We start from the raw sequence: 12,671 nt of genomic DNA, 5'->3' as shown, positions 1-12,671 counted from the left end.
ACCCGCGCTATTGGGAACCACGCTATTGGGAAACCGCGCTATTGGGAAACCGCGCCATTGGGAAACCGCGCTATTGGGAACCACGCTTTTGGGAAACCGCGCAAATGGGAACTGCGCTAACGGGAACTGCGCTAATAGGCATATACCGGATTTTTAACCGTCACTGAAACTTAAAAACTGGACATTAGCTAGGGAGGAACACATGATTGGTTGGTATTTGAGCATGCGCAGAGACCCATTTTTTGACTGTCGTCGAGTAACAAATAAATCATGATTCCACGTGGCGCCATCTAAGTAAACTGACCGTTATACTTCGGAAATAAAAGCTAGACAGAATGGTTGTTTAACTATAATTTTACCTATAACTTCGAGTTCTTTAAATTAAAATACAAATCATTAAGTGTGAAAAACGGTAGAAATGACTTCAGTGACTATTTAAGTCGCGAAGCTGTGAGGCTGGCAGCCATGCGGTCAAGAAATATTCCCTTTTTTCCTACCCCCAAAACAGAAAACCTTCCGAGGTCGGAAAGCCAATGGAATTTATTTTACCGTCTATTCGGGTCGTAATTTTCACATATCTGAAGGAAATCAATTTTTTAGATGAAGTTAATCTTTGATATTCCCCACACCCAGCAATCTGATTTCAATTTGTATCCAATTCATTATCACAAATAAAGATTAAACTATCTGAACTAATCAGCGGTAATTATTCTAATCAAATTCATTCAGCTCAACCATTATCTGGCTTATACAGGGCCGGCTCAAGAAATATTTTTCACCCGGGCAAGAGGGGTTTTAGGCGCCCCTCTTGTTTTGAGACTTAATTAAACTACCCCCCCCCCCCCCTGTAAAAAACATTACCATGTCCATGTTATAAATTTACCATTTTCATAACAATAAATAATCCCTTTAATCACTTTATAAATACTTTGTGTAAATATATTTAATACCTTCTTTATGGTACATGGTCATTTTAAATGGAGCTTGACACACTAGGTAAGGTGGCCAGACTAGTATACCTAAAGTACATTAATTGTAATGTCCATACTGAATAGAATCACGGTTAATATGTGAAATAAAAGAATTAAGTTTACGAAGAACCTGTGAGTTAAAGATAAAAATAATGGATATTTTTATTTTTAACTCACGGGTTGTTCTTAGTAAACTTTATTCTTTTATTCATTACATTAATTGCTTTGACAACATAATTAAAAAACGTTTTTGCGGGATTTTTTAAGGCCTACACTTATGAATTTTTTTAAAGCTGTCGCTGGCTTTTCTGCTTTAACGGCTTCTCTTCATTTCCTTTTTTTATGAAAAGAACCAGAATGCTTCTTTTTCTCGGACATCTTAATTCAATTCAACGTGACTTTAATTAATATCTATCTAACTAAAACTATTTAACTGAAACTAATAAATGGCTTTCTGCGCGTGCGCGTAAAATAGAAGGAACTACTGTAACCACGGACACACGACAGATTAAATCGTACCGATAGACTGCTTTAGAACTAGAAATCGAAAACGATTTAAATACATTTTAGAATATTAAATGCAGGTTCATTATAGTCTAAGAAACAAATATAATTCTTGAAAATGGCCAGCTAGTTTATTTATCATAAAGCTGGATAAATTACAACGAAATAGCAAGCAAGCACATAGAAGTACTGTATTAGTTTGGGCTTCCTTCTATTCTTCTGACCCTAAATGGGTTAGAGTGTGCAATAACTGGTGGGTTTACCGGGGAGTCAGGGTCCAGCTTTTGTAACCCACTGGGAGATGTTAGCTCTGATCAAATGGTCCTATCTCCACCTCCGACTTCGGCCAGGTTTGGCTGGAAACTGAGCTTCGAGCCTTTGACTCAGGCTAACGTAGAGGGTCCGTGTAAACTGGCCGCCTCGGCGAATTTGGTAGTCTGCTGTGGGATGGCAGGCCTCCGTATGAGGGCACGTTGGTCCTGTTTCCCGGCCTTTTGGAGTCACACCGGGATCTCAGTGGCCAGCTGTGCCGGGTTATGTGGACCGCGGTGTGCCCGTCGTTTCCCTTTAGGAGCTCTCTCCAAAGGGTATGACTCTTTACCTACGTAGGTAGGGTGTCGGATGGAGTTGCTATAGCATCCACTCTTAATCGCACTGCTGCGTGCGAAGTGGGATTGGTCGTCCCTTTGCTGCACCTTCTGCTGGGGTTGAGTGGTTTGCGTCAAAGGTCTGACCATCAGTAGTAGGGTACTACTACCCGAGGGGCTAACGACTTCCCGTAATCGGTGTACACCCTAACTGTAATGATAACGTATTCTTTTGTACTCATTTGTAATCCCGTTATCATTTGTATTCTTCGTACTCATCTGTAATCACCCGTAATCATTATGAAATCACGCGTACTCATCTGTAATCACGTGTAATCATTTGTAAAGCGCATAATCATCTGTAATCACGCTTATTCATTGGAATTATCCCGTACTCAATTACTCATCTGTAACAATTTTAAAGTTTTGGGTTGCCTGTGTACTCATCGTAATCATTATTTTCTCATCATAATCATTCTTTACTCATCGTAATCATTCTGTACTCATTGTAATCATTCTGTACTCATTGTAATCTTTCTGTACTCATCGTAATCCTTATGTACTCATCATAATCATGTGTATTCATCGTAATCATCTGAACTCATTAATGATTACGTAATCGGTGTAGAGGCAAATTCTTACTGGCTAGCCCCACGCTACTACCCATGCTGGATTTGTCACCTGTCCGGGCTTGGGGACGCTGGCGTAGGGCACTATGATGATAGGCCTCCGGTGGTATGGCTCCTGTTGCTAGGTGCACCGGCCTAAAAATTCTGACACACTTCTATTCTTGTAGTATCGCCCAACCACTTTTCCTTCTTCATATTATATACCCTGGTTTATAATGAAAATACCCGGAAAATGCTTTATTCGTCAGAACTATGCACCGTAATTTTATGGTTTATTTATTATTGTAAAATAAATAGTCGCAAAAAACCATTCTTCGACGATGTTGGACATTTTGGTTGGGAAAACCATTTGTATTTCTAATTAGCTAAAGATTTTTCAAATTATGTTACGCTTTCATTAAAAATTTTATAAACAAATCCAATTCTTGGTAAACCAAAAAGGCACACTACTCAATTTCGGCGCCCCTCTCAAAACAGCGCCCCGGGCAGTTGCCCGTGTTGCCCGGCCCTTAAGCCGCCCCTGGGCTTATAGATCAATTTACAATTTTTAACGGGAAAAGACGACTTTAAAGGGGTAAAATTCATCCGAGGTAACGTAGTAGTGGCGTTATTTGTTAGTAGATGGCGCTTGGATAGCAACATGACGTCATAATTTTGATTTTCAACGATTGGTTGAAAGTTTTCAGTTTTTAGTGGAGAACGGTTTTGTCGAGATTTAAAATACAAAATTATCTTCCCTGATTGGATAGATTAAAATTGTACTATAGTGCCATCTATGGCAAAGAGTGTTAACTACTGTTAAAATTAATTGTTAATTTAAATTACAAAAATTATATATTTTTAATAAGAATTTAAAGTACTATAATTTAATAATTAATTAACAACTTTTTAAAAAGTTCATTTTTCTTAAACTTTATAGTGTCGCCATCTACCTCAAACATTATTAAATAGGAAGGTACCTCGGGTGGATTTCGCCCCTTTTTGTATATTTCCCTGTAGGCAATATTTGAATGCGTCTATACGGTTAAAATATATAATTTTGTGTGAAACAAATCAAAATAAAATTGAAATTTCAAAAGGCATTTAATCGGGGAATATGTAAAATCGATAACTGCCCGGCATCTGTCAGTCGTATAAAATAAAGGCAAAACATCTTGTACATTTGGCGGAAAGATACTAGCACTAATTTCCGGTAAATCAACGGCGTGAATTTCGCATTTGGTCTGTTTACGGTTGAATTTCTAAGTATATCCGCGCGCGTTTTATAAATTTGCGTTATATTTCAAAGTAATAGAATAGAATAGAATAGAATAGTTGTTTATTGTTCGTCAAAACACTAAGAGATATACCAGCAAGTTGGCGAACATCGTCCAGAATTACGTTTAAATTAAATTAAGTTAAAATGTAATTCTTCTAAAAAAATGAATTTAAAAAGATGTATACAATAAAAAAAAAGAAAAACGGCAAAAATAACAGGTCCAAAAAATAATTTAAATAAATTACCCCTAAAAATCTGTTAATATTACATCTTTACTTTTGGGCTTTGGTATTGGAAATACTATTTAGTATTCGAAATACTATTTGGCATTCGAAATACTATTTGTTATTCGAAATACTATTTGTTATTCGAAATACTATTTGTTATTCGAAATACTATTTGGCATTCGAAATACTATTTGTTATTCGAAATACTATTTGTTATTCGAAATACTATTTGTTATTCGAAATACTATTTGTTATTCGAAATACTATTTGGCATTCGAAATACAATTTTTTATTCGAAATACTATTTGTTAATCGAAATACTATTTGTTATTCGAAATACTATTTGTTATTCGAAATACTATTTGTTAATCGAAATACTATTTGGCATTCGAAATACAATTTGTTATTCGAAATACTATTGTTAATCGAAATACTAATTGTTATTCGAAATACTATTTGGCATTCGAAATACAATTTGTTATTCGAAATACTATTTGTTAATCGAAATACTAATTGTTATTCGAAATACTATTTGTTATTCGAAATACTATTTGGAATTTGATCAGTAAATGTTTTGCATTCAAAAATATTGGATCAAATTATTCGAGGTTTGAAATATTTGAGTTGGCATTTGACATGCCCCTACCCCTTTGCCGAATTTCTTGTAAATGAATCGTATGTGACAAAGTCTGTCCGTTTTCGGTGACCTCACGCGGTGGAAATCAACAGCTTCTAAAATCACGGCTCTCTATTTTCTTCTAGCAACCAAATACTAAAAATAGTAAATTTATAAATGTCATACAAGTAAAGCACATAAAACCTTTTTCAAAATGAGTGGCAAGCTAAAAGAAATTTACCCAAATTGAAATTGTTCGCTCTCATTTTTGTAAGTGCACACCAAATGTAAGATAAAATTTTAATCCTGTTTTGCCAAACGTCATATTTTAAGAGTAAGAAAAACAACTATTATTTTTTTGTGGAATTTCAATTTTAGGCTTATGATCACCTAATTTTTTAGTGAACGTTGGCCATCTTGAATCCAAGATGGCGGATTTTGAAATTAACCCCACCACTGCCAATTCGTGAAAATTATAATATTCTCTTTCTTATAACAGCTCAATAAATTAATTTATTGCGAGATGCTTTCAAAAACCACAAGTTTAAATCCTTAACTCGATTATCCGCCATCTTGAATCCAATATGGCGACTATTTCGTTGAGTAAGAAATGCACTTTTGTCCGAAAATCCATTGGCGCTAATGCAGTTTAGTTTTTCGCTCGAAGACAGAATCCATTGTTTTGCCAAAAGGGGACATTTTACCATATAAAATGGGGCCCAGAAAACGCGACGAGAGCCGCAACAATAAAACGACCTTGCTCTTCTCGCTTCCTGGAAAATTTTGGATTTTTTCGATTTCACCACTTTTGCGAAATATGGTCAATCCAAGGTTCCCGCTAAGGGCCACAAAATTTTTAGGGGCCACAAAATAACTAGCCCACCTGTGAAAAAACCTTAGCGCCGCTACTGGAACATCACAAACCACTGAAAAAATTTCAAAAGAAAAATAACAGAATGTACAAAGACGATCTGCTTTAAAAACTGGCTCAAATGTCATAACTGCAGAAACATAAATGCAATGAACTTCAATGTTAGAAGTTCAGCAAGACATTATTGAACTTGTGACGAAGAAAAATCATGAACCAATGAAGAACAAAAACACAGCCAATGATACAATATTTTTTGTACAAAAAATTCAACGCCAAAAGATATTAGTCTTAGCAAAGATGATATCCCGGTTCAAGATAAACTGTCCAACTTTCCGCAAGCTCATATTGGTGTTCAAACAGTGGCGTTTTTTTTTCCCGGTCGGGAAAAAAAACATTTACACAAACTAGAGACTAGTAAGTTGCACACCATGATATCCGCCCCGGATGTCACCCATGCTATCGTAATTGGTATGATAGCTATAAAAATGACCAAGTGCTTTGCTTCTGTTGTCGCTATTTTTCTATTAATAAAAAACCTTTTTACTACTGGCTGTTCTGATTGGGAAAATATAAAAAAAAATTTGCCAAACACTTAAATTTAGATACATCCACCGACAATAATGCCTACGAATAATTTCAAATGTAACTTCAGATACAAATAATGGGTCAGTCGCGATTAACAAAGACAAAACGTTGTTTCGAGGAATTGTGAAGTATTAGTTTTGCATGTTCAGATTGCTATACTTTGTGCTTAGCAAAATATTGCTCGGCGGAGGTAGAAAGTTTATAAATAGTTAAGAGAATTTGCCGTGATGTAAAATAGAAATTAGATGAAATGCCAATTAATGTGAGATATAGATCATATGGTATTGATAATTAATTTCTTTAAGCGGTTAGTTAATTTGAAGGATGATAACGGAAGCAAGGAATAGTTCTAGTGGGTACTTCTCTGTAATCGTGGACGAACCGAGAAATAAAGGTGGCTTGCAGCAATTGAGTGTGTGCATTAGACATACTTTTAATGGATTCCTTAAAGCTAGGAGCAACAAACACAAGGAGAACGCAGCTAGCCTTTAAACACGCTATCGCAGTGTTGTGTACAACTTTCATTAGACGAGCCTTTTAGACAATTTCTGAGTTTTCCCCTTCCGACGGCAACAGGCGCTGAAGCGTCTAACCAATGACATTGGGCACAAGAAAATGGACGACTTTTGACGAGTCGCGTTCCCCTTGTGTGGGGTGCAGTGTTTGTTGCTCCTAGGTTAAAGGAAGGTTCGTTGGCTTTTAGAGCTACATTCCAGTGGCGTAGCCAGGATTTAGTTTCGGGGGGTGGGGGGGCGCACACAATTGAAAAAAAAGTAAAGAAATATAAATATTTGTACGTACGACCATACGTTTCGGGGGGGGGGGGGTGTGCCCCCTGTGCCACTGCTATACTCATATGACGCTGAATCCGTTGTTTCGGGGATAATTAAAATTTTAATTGACAGTGGATTTTGCCTTAAGAAATGTGTTTCTCAAAGCTATGATGGCGCGAGTGTAATGTTCGGAGAAATAAGGGGTGTAAATATCCGAATTGAAGCTGCTGTCGGTGGCACATGTTACACTGTAACGCCCATCGCTAAAATTTAGTTTAAATTAATTGCTGTATGAATTAGTTACAGCCCGTTAGAGAAACACTGAGCTTTTACGGAGGAGTCGGACATTCACCAAAAATGTGTACGGGATTTCACACTGGATTTCAAGATATCTGGTTATTTTTCTCGTTTCTTAACTTTTGTCCCGGATTTCTCAATTTCTCGCTAGATTTCAAGATTTCTTATTGGATTGCGAGATTTTCCGTCGGATTTCTTGCCGGATTTCGATATTTCTCGTCAGATTTCAGGATTTATCGTTTTTTTATTTATCGTTGGTTTTCTCAATTTCTCGCTAGATTTAAAAATTTCTCTCCGGAGGTCGAGATTTTTCAATTTATCGATTTTTCGTCGTATTTCGAGATTTCTTGCCAGATATCAAGATTTCGCGTTAGATTTCTGGTTTTCTTGTCGGATTTCGATATTTATCGTTGGATTTCAGAAATTGTCATCGGATTTCGGGATTTCTCGATTTCTCGCTACATTTCCAAATTTAACATCGGATTTTGGGATTTCACGTCGGTTTTTGGGATTTTGCAATTTATCGATTTTTCGTCGGATTTCTAAATTTAACATCGGATTTTGGGATTTCACGTCGGATTTCGAGATTTATCGTTGGATTTCAGGATTGGTCGTCGGATTTTGGAATTTCTCGTTGGATTTCGCGATTTAGAAAAAAATCTCCGGATTTTGAAGAAATCCAGCCTCGATTTCGGATTTCTTGGAAAGTCTTCGGGATTTCTTTGAATGTCCGATACATCTGCTTTTACAATTTCAAGCGCAACTCTTGCCAGTACCAAGAAACTAGTTTTTTTAGACTCGCCAAATGAGACGAAGCGATCGAACTAGCGTAGTTTACCATAACTTGGTAAATAGAGAAAATTAAAGTGTGAGTACGTTTTTCGAGATTTTGAATATATTTTCCGCAGAAATGAATAAAAGGTTGATCGATAACTTTAGTCTCATGAACTCTTTATTTGCGTCAGATCCTCAGAGTGAGAAGTTCCTAAAGATGATATACAAGTTGTTAAGCGTCTTGTGACAAGGCAAAACCTTACCAATATTGAACACTGCTACGTGCGTATTTTAGATATTAACTTATTAACGATGGTTATCCAGAAATATTTTAAGGTCATTTCATGTGTCTTGCGAGGGCAGTTTCAGCACCCTTAACAGGATAAAAACATTCACACGAACAACAATGGGAGAAAGTCGACTTTCGAACTTTTCATTGTTATCTATAACAACGGTTCCCAAAATGTGTTCCGCGTTACCCCGGGGCTCCGTGGAAGGGTCACAGGGGTTCCGAGAATTCGCAGCGCGGCCATCTTTGTTTGTGGCAAGAGTTGGGGGTTCCACGAGAATTAGGTGGATAATTTAGGGTTCCATAGCAAACAAAATTGTGAACCGCTGATCTATTAATAAATATTTATGTAGTATTTTGCGTGATTGGCATCTCTAAATAAAGATTTAAGTAATATTTTTCGTGATTGGTATCTTTAAATAAAGATTTATTTATTTATTATTAAGAAAAACTACAAGTTACGAAGCTAGAATAGCTTATATATAACCCACAGGTGGAAAAACATGAACAAAATAATTAAACGGTAGAATGGAGGAACTCCCGAGTGCGGCAGCGGAAAGTACATCTGCGGGGAGGGAGTTCCAAGCCTGGATAGCACGGAAAGCAAGGTACCATTAGCTGAAAACTATTCGTGAGTTCTGAACCGTTAAGAGAACGGCCTAGGAATGAGCTGTGACGTCACGCAAAAGTTCTGGATAGTTCAGAACTTTTGTACGAATAGTTGTGATTCAAATTAGGATCGTACGATTTGACGTACGCAGCCCGATGTGCAGACGAATTTTAGAGATTTCAACTTTGAGTTCCGGCCAGTACTTGCTCTTGAGCAGGTACCATTTAGAACGGTTCCGAACGGTTCAACAAGAGGTTCTTGTCTGCGAATAGTTTGCATTTGGGTAGTTCTAGAATTTTTTTGCCGAATAGCGCGCATGGGGACTGGTTGAACGGTTCAGAACTCACGAAAAGTTTTCAGCTAATGACGTTGTTTGAATATCTTTGCTGCATGACCCCTGATCTTGCGAAGAGTGTCTAATTTGAAGAGAGCGGACAACTGGAGAGCAGACTGACCCAACCACACGCTCCAGATACACACCAGGTCAATAACCGCGTGTCCGAGAAGCGGGGAGTCCAGCTTGAGGGCCTCATTCCGCGCAACCGGAGGAAGGCACTCCAGGCCCTTAGAGAGTTTAGTGAAACGGTTGTGGGCTTTTGTGAGGTTGTCCCGGTCACCTTGAAGGAGTAGGCTCCACACTTCGGATCCAAGGTTGATATAGGGCAAGACAAGGGAGTTGTACAAGGTACGTATCAGCCGTGGGGAGCGAAAATAAAAAGAGTGATTCGTCAAGCCGGTGATAGAATTAATCTTTTTCACAGCTTTTGTGCAGTGGTGACTGAAGTTGAGGGACGAGTCCACCCAAACTTCGAGATCGGGCACGGGAGAATCACTGGTCGGGATAGTAGAACCACCTAAAAAATACGAAGCACAGGGGTTAGAACACGCAAGGTGGTTCACTCCACATTTAGAGACATTATATTCCATTTTGTGATCTTTAGCCCAGGCCGCCACAGCCTGTAGGTCTTGATTGAGGCGCTGTTGATCCAATGAGGTGGAAACCTGGTTTGCTAATTTTCGGTCGTCGGCAAATAAGTAGAGTTGAGAGTGTTGGACCACCGGCGGCATGGAATTGATGAAAACGGTGAAAAGGATCGGTCCAAGCAGACTATCCTGGGGAACCCCTGTGAGAGGAGTTTGTGGTGGTGAAGCACACCACTGAAGGACAACAGAGTGCCGACGCCCGATGACGAAGTTGGAGAGCCATGTGGGAGCAGCTCCCGTAATACCAGCTTTCTGCAGAGCAGCAATCAATTCAGGATGGGGGATGGTATCGAACGCTTTTCGGAAGTCAAGATAAATGACATCGACAGGCCTGCCCTCATCCAACCAGGTTGTCCATTCGTTGGTGGCAGACAAGAGATTTGTGGTGCGAGAATGTTTGGCGCGAAATCCATGTTGAGAGGGAGAGAGAAAACTGGTGTCCTCCAGGAAGGCACGGATGGGTTTATCAACCAAGCGTTCTCCAATTCGAGCAACGTGACAGGGGTTGGCAATAGGGCGGTAATTGGTGGGGTTGTCACGGGTGCCAGCTTTATGAATCGGAGTGATGTTGGCACTCTTCCATTGATGGGGTACAATCCCCGTAGTGAAACTCATATTGTACATGATGCATAACGGAGAGGCGAGCGCATTGGCTAGGAGTTTAAGCAGGAACGGGTGTATCCCATCGGGGCCAGCAGATTGGGTAGAGTTCAACGACAGCAGTTGTTTGTATACATCAGCCGCAGCACAAGAAAAGGAGTCGAGAGAAGGCTGGGCACTGCCCGAGGAGGAGTGTACGTTAAGCCTAAAGACGTCCGAGAGTATTTAGTATGATTAAATATCAGCTTAATCGGAACGTATCCAGGACGTTCTTTGATGTCTTGTATTTCTCTTAGCCGTCTAGAATTTTTATGACATTTGTATCTTTAAATTTAATAATTCAAATCGTATCACTTAATTAAAATGGCTTTGTCTTCAATCTCATTTTACTTCTAAAAGGACATTAATGAACTTTTGTCACTTGTTATTAAAGTTTCTCGCCTCACGGATAAAAAACAATTGATAGTCAGTTGCAGGCTAAGAAAGACAAAATATATTAGTGTTGTAAGTATTTATATAGAGAACTATTTTCCATCGTGGCGGAGTACAACCGATACCTTTGTGTCCCTGTAAAGAGGCGAGGGGGAAGTCATTTCCGAAGCCCAAAAATTTTACCCCTCAAATAACACGTCGCGCGGTTGGACCCAAGTGCCAGACATTCTCCCCCTATTTACTTTTGCTTATAGTTAAGCTACATTTTGACCCAAAAGGCGGGTACTTATAGGTACCCTTCGCGTTGATTGGCTCGTTTTTTATATTTGACGATAACTTAAGTTAGAGTAATTTTTTATTATAAATTTTATATGGGATATATAATTATGGTTAAAGTCTACTAAGTAGAGTAAAAGTGGTCTAAATATAATACTCTATAATGGCTATCTGACGACGTTATAATTTGGCTATTTTTAATTTTAGTTTCCTTGGCCATTAATAGATTTCACAACGCTCTCCAGTAAAGTCGCGTTTTTCGAAGAATCGGATAGATTCATGGCCATCTCTAATAACAGGGGCCTTTTCATAATACAGGTGGCAATGATAGAGCCGACAGTTGCTTTAAAGGGAATATAACCTCCAGGGCGTTCTTTATGGACGACCCCCTAATTTATCGGATTACCTCTCCAGTAAATTACTAAGCAACGCTGAAAGGTTTAAAGCCAAGGGAGGGAACGGCCAACACGGGAAACCTTTGAAGGGCAACAAAAGTGGTGTGGGGAAAACTTAGGGACAAAATCTACTCAAACGTTAAAATTAATTTCGTTCGCTGAATGTTCTAGAGCTTTACCGCCGTCTAAAAGCAAAAACTATGTAACCTTCTTAGCGGGTATTTAAAAAATAATAATGATTTAAATACATTTAATCCTGCCTTTTAATGGTATGATACTATATTGAAGGAATGAGCAAAGATTTGTGATTGAAACATAGAAATCTCATAGGTAACTAGAATGCTGCCGCCTACGGTCGAGCTTGACGCCATTTCGCCTCAGGCTTGGAAATAAGTGGTGGTCACTGGGTCAAAGACCAGTTTATTAATTGCTTGGACCAGTTTTTTTATTCAAAAGCTAGTGGTTCACTGGTCCAGTGTCCAGTTTATTAATTCAAAATTATCTACCGTATTATTAACCAACTGGTCTACGTGACCACTTAAATTATTCAAGAGTTGGGAGTCACTGGCCAAAAAGACCAGTTTAGAAATAAACCTTATTTCCAAGCCTGGTTTGCCTTGAACCTTCAGCCAATGAGAGGCCGTAGAGTGGTTGGATCCGCTACTATAGCGGGAGATAGGGGACGTCATTCTCTCTGGTGACATTAAATTCTTGGCAGAACCACTCTTTGAGCTCTGATTGGCTGAGATCTGGCTATCGTCTGATACGGCGTTTGGCCCATTTGCCAGTTTTACGGCAGCATTCTAGTTACCTATGAGATTTCTATGGATTGAAAGCTGTGGTTTTCGTCACTGTTATCAGAATTCATCATTGTTTGTTTTTGGGTTCTAAGGCCTTTGGTCGACACCATAAGTTGTTATGAAAAAAAGTGAACAAGTGTTTAGCATAGATATAGAAAAGAAATAGAGGCACTATTGTATCTGGCGAAGTTGA

The sequence above is a fragment of the Leiobunum rupestre genome, chromosome 2 (genome assembly GCF_980474605.1).
Source record: "Leiobunum rupestre chromosome 2, qqLeiRupe1.1.hap1, whole genome shotgun sequence".
Classification (NCBI taxonomy): domain Eukaryota; kingdom Metazoa; phylum Arthropoda; class Arachnida; order Opiliones; family Sclerosomatidae; genus Leiobunum; species Leiobunum rupestre.
The sequence above is the reverse complement of the archived record's forward strand: the minus strand, read 5'-3'. Positions refer to the sequence as shown.